Consider the following 5,307-nt stretch of genomic DNA (forward strand, 5'->3'; position numbering starts at 1 on the left):
CAAACGTTAGTTTTTCTGCTTGTTTCGCGATAACGCTCGAACGAATTATTCGATTTTTATGAAAATTGGCATTTATGTATTCTCTCCATTTTTGAGCATTCTCCACTACTGTGTTTCCAGCTAATAGTAATTTCAACACTTCACACTCAAAGTACATAATTATAATTACCTATTTAACGGTAAGAGCTAGAGACTTGAAATTTGGTATGTAGCTGTCAAATGTGATTTTTTTTCGTTAGTTTTTCTGCTTGTTTCGCGATAACGCTCGAACGAATTATTCGATTTTTATGAAAATTGGCATTTATGTATTCTCTCCATTTTTGAGCATTCTCCACTACTGTGTTTCCAGCTAATAGTAATTTCAACACTTCACACTCAAAGTACATTTCGTTAGTTTTTCTGCTTGTTTCGCGATAACGCTCGAACGAATTATTCGATTTTTATGAAAATTAGCATTTATGTATTCTCTCCATTTTTGAGCATTCTCCACTACTGTGTTTCCAGCTAATAGTAATTTCAACACTTCACACTCAAAGTACATAATTATAATTACCTATTCTATGTAAGTATAATACTTACCTAACACTTGTTTCCGAGAAATACAAGACAGTGCTTCTCAATAGAAAAGAACAAACTTTAAGCCTAGAGATAGAGATAGAAAGAGAGAGAAGAGAGGAGAGAGAGAGAGAAGAGAGGAGAGAAAGAAAGAAAGAGAGAGAGAGAGAGAGAGAGAGATTGATTGATTGATTGATTGAAAATAACATGTTTATTTATTTTAAGACAATATACAATAATGCACGACCTCCTAAGCTAATATTTAACTTATAGAGAGATCGCTCTCACCTCATTAACCTATTTACATAAAATAATAATATTGTAGGTGTAGGTGAAAAAAAAAGGAGAGGGAGGGAGAGAGAGAGAGAGGCCCAAAAGGGATTGTTAAAAACTTGAAAAATCCCTGGCCTGCTTGGCTCATTACTGGGAAACATGAAAGAATTCCTCTCCCCTTCCAGAAAATATTTCGACAACAATTAGGTACAAGGGTACCTACCTACATATTTCTGGCTTTTGTTTTGTTATATGGTAGGTACAATATTTCTTTTAATTCGTTACCGTACACAGACACACATACAGGGTGTCCACTGTTTTAGTTTACAGAAAATAAGGAAGAGAACATTTTAGCTGAAAGTTCGTGCGAGACTGAATTATATTTTCACCAGACACCCTCATCATCACTGGCCAAAATCAAGACTCTGACATACTATGACATCCCCTTCTCTTCATAAAAAACAATTGAACAAAATCATTTATACATGACATAATCGTCAAACTTCTTTGGTTGCTTGATAATTCTCTTGGGACGCACATATACTTCTTCCTCCATTTTTGTTTCCCTCTCATCTTCTATTTCTTCATTTCCATCTTCCTGGTCTTCTTCATCTTCAATTCTTTGCTCTTCCATCTCTTCGTCTTCTTGTGAATCCCCTTGTCCTTCTTGATCTTCTGCTTCAAAATATTCTTCCTGACTGCTATCATCCAACTTTTCTTCTATATTCTCTTCTTGTAGACCACAGATTCTTGGTTTGATGTGAATTTCATTCCTTCTTATAACATTATCATTTTCAGTTTTAATATGATATTCTCTGTTGTTTTCTTTTTCGATAATTGTTCCTTTTTGCCATTCTTTATCAGATGGATTCTTTTTGTACCAAATGGGTTGATACACCGCCAAAGGTTTTCTTTGTACAGTATGTTTGTTATACTGTTTTCCTGCTGCAATGCGATTATGCTGTATATTCTTTTGAATTGTTTCTGAACTTACGATTTGTTGATACTTCTGTATATTGGGTACCTGACATCGCAACCAACGACACATGAATCTACGTGCCGGGCTGAAGTTCACTTTATTAGGAGTATTTCTCCATACTAACAACATTTTATAGAAGTCAACATTCTCTGCGATGGCTTTCTGTATCAGTTGCTTCACAATTTTAACAGCTGATTCTGCTTTTCCATTTCCCTGCTGATGAAACGGACTGCTTGTCTTATGGCTGAACTCCCATTCCTCTGTGAATGCTAAGAACTCCCTGTTGACAAAATTACTGCCATTATCTGATATTACAAGGGATGGGATACCATATCTGCTAAAATTCCTCTTACAAATCACAATCAGGCTCCTTGCCGTCATGTCTGGTAATTCGTCAATCTCAAAGAAGTCTGAGTAGTGGTCTACGGTTACAAGAAATCTTCTTTTCCTGTTATTGATTGTTACCTCGAATACGTCCATGCTCACCACTTCAAACGGGCTCTCTGGTATGATGTGGCTCATCATTTGGATCTTTGCTTGATTTGGCGCGAACCTGGCACACGTTTCACAAGACAATACTTTGTTTCGTACCTGTTCCGTGATACCTGGCCAGAATAACGTTTCTCGTGCCAGTTTCAAAGTTGCTTCCACACCAAGGTGACCAGAATGAAGTTTGTCCAAGAACTCCTTCCTTAGACATTTTGGGACAATTATTTGATTCCCTTTGAGGATAAAATCATCTTCTATCACGAGGTCTGATCTGAAATTCCAGAAGCATTTCAAACTGTTATCCACATTTTGTTTATTCTCGGGCCATCCATTCAATATCTGTTGGTGTAATCTTTGTAGCTGACTATCTTTTCTCGTTTCAATTTTAAGTTTTTCCAATGACTTGTCACTAATGGACGCTTTTCTGTCTTCCAGATACTGAATTCCTTGCTGTAATTCGTTTACAGTACTGATCTGATCATAACTGTCAAGCTCATACACATCCAGCTGTTTCTCGTCATTTTCAAAAATATTGTAGGTGTTATACGTATAATCTTATGGGAACCACTTACTGGGTAGGACGGGAAACAAATCAAATGGTTTTCTTAGAGACTTAGACTATACTGTATGTATATTACACGCTTGACTAAAAGGTAAACATGGGATACTAGAAGCTTACTATACTGAGTAGAATGTTTCTGATAGCAATCAGTAATTTAGTAAAACACCATACAATAATGAAAAGACTAAGGGTAAGTAATAAATAAATTAATACAAAGTCACTCATTACAACATTACATAGTAGAGGGAAACTTTACATACGCATAACATACAGGTAGAGTTCTTTATGTACAGGGTGTCCCAGAATATGTATAATCATTCCTACCATTTTACTCAAAACAGATTGAATTGAGGAGAAACGCGAAAAATCCGTAAGAAATTTTGTTGATGGTGGGATTCGAACTCAGGACCTTTTGCACCACAAGATCAATAATTGTGGCCCTATCTTCATAGTTAGCTTTTTCTTCCAAATGGAGCAGTTGCAAATGGGTAAAAATTATTATTAAATGGTCGTAGTAGAGGGAAACTTTACATACGCATAACATACAGGTAGAGTTCTTTATGTACAGGGTGTCCCAGAATATAATGATTCCTACCATTTTACTCAAAACAGATTGAACTGAGGAGAAACGCGAAAAATTCGTAGGAAATTCTTTGACCTCATTTGGGGTTATTTTTTCATCCTCTATTCAAATTATATCATAGCCAGTAAATTTTGTTGATGGTGGGATTCGAACTCAGGACCTTTGCACCACAAGATCAATAATTGTGGCCCTATCTTCATAGTTAGCTTTTTCTTCCAAATTGAGCAGTTGCAAATGGGTAAAAATTATTATTAAATGGTCGATTCCTACGTAAAAAGAGTAGTGAAAAATGCAAATCTGAGGTCAAAATTTCGAAAAAATAACTGTAAAAGGTCGAAAATTCAATTTTCATTTTCCGCTCTAATGAAAGAGTTCAAAGATGTGTGACGTCAGACTTCAGGCAGTCTTTTGCACCCCAAGATCAGTAATTGTGGCCCTATCTTCATAGTTAGCTTTTTCTTCCAAATGGAGCAGTTGCAAATGGGTAAAAATTATTATTAAATGGTCGATTCCTACGTAAAAAGTAGCGAAAAATGCAAATCTGAGGTCAAAACTTCGAAAAAATAACTGTAAAAGGTCGAAAATACAATTTTCATTTTCCGCTCTAATGAAAGAATTCAAAGATGTGTGACGTCAGGCTTCAGGCAGTTGCCTCGCTAGGTAGCGCCACTATGCAAGCGCGCTTGCGGAGGAGCAGAAAGAAATGCCCAGAAACGTATTCGCAACAAACACATTAATCTCCTGCCTGCGAGGGAGTTTTGCTCGGAACATTTGATGTGACGTCATCGCCTACGGGAGCATATGCCGTGACGTCAAAGTTGACGATTTACCGGTATTTTTTAAATTTGTTATTGTATTCAGTACACTATACATGTGGGTATTTTTTCTCTCTCTCTTTGTTATTGTATTCAGAGTACACTATAATGCGCAGAAACGTATGCGCACAAACACATTAATATCCTGCCTGCAAGGGAGCTGAACATTTGATGTGACGTCATCGCCTACGGGAGCATATGCCGTGACGTCAAAGTTGACGATTTACCGGTATTTTTTAAATCGATTTATCTCGGGATCTAGAACTTTGGAACATCACCCAAGTAAGCGCAACTGTTCTATTGTGAGTTGTGTTCGAGCTTGAGTCTCAACTGTAGGCTATAATATCAGTACAGACAAGCAATAGGGTAAGCGAACTAGGAACAGTCAGGGATAGGTAGGTAGGTAGGTAATAACTAGAAGTAGTGTGCATGACATTTCGTCATTTACAGCTAGCTATATTCACATTAGCACTTTATAGAACGTGTTAATTACAAGGAAAATAGGGAGGTAACAATACTACCTTCCCTTCTACTGTTTAGGTTAGGGTGCCTGGTTTTTAATACCCTAAAAAAATCCATCTGTTTTTATCCACCTGGTGGAGAAATGGGAGATCTGCTTTTGTTAATTTAAATAACATTTTGAAGAAGTGTTTCTGTAGAGTGTAGAAACTAGGACTGGTAAAACCCCTAGGATAGGTAATCAGAGTTAAGAATATTGTCGATATGTCATGTTATAAACGGATGGACCTGTTACCGAATTGAGAAGAAGCGTAGAGTGTAGAAACTAGGACTGGTAAGGATAGGTAATCAGAGTTAAGAATATTGTCGATATGTCATGTTATAAACAGAAACAGATGAACCTGTTACTGAATTGTAATGGTATGGAACAATAAAAAAATGTCGAATAACCTAAATTACTGAAAAATGGAGGTACCTAGGTACTATCAATTATAATACGTGATAGTCATGCTATCATGCAGATCTAACAATCAAAGTCAGTCATAGAGTAGGTACCTAGTGTAAAAAAAAAAAAAAAAAAAAAAAAAAAAAT

Source organism: Diaphorina citri, unplaced genomic scaffold, assembly GCF_000475195.1.
Source record: "Diaphorina citri unplaced genomic scaffold, Diaci psyllid genome assembly version 1.1 scaffold78, whole genome shotgun sequence".
Lineage (NCBI taxonomy): Eukaryota > Metazoa > Arthropoda > Insecta > Hemiptera > Psyllidae > Diaphorina > Diaphorina citri.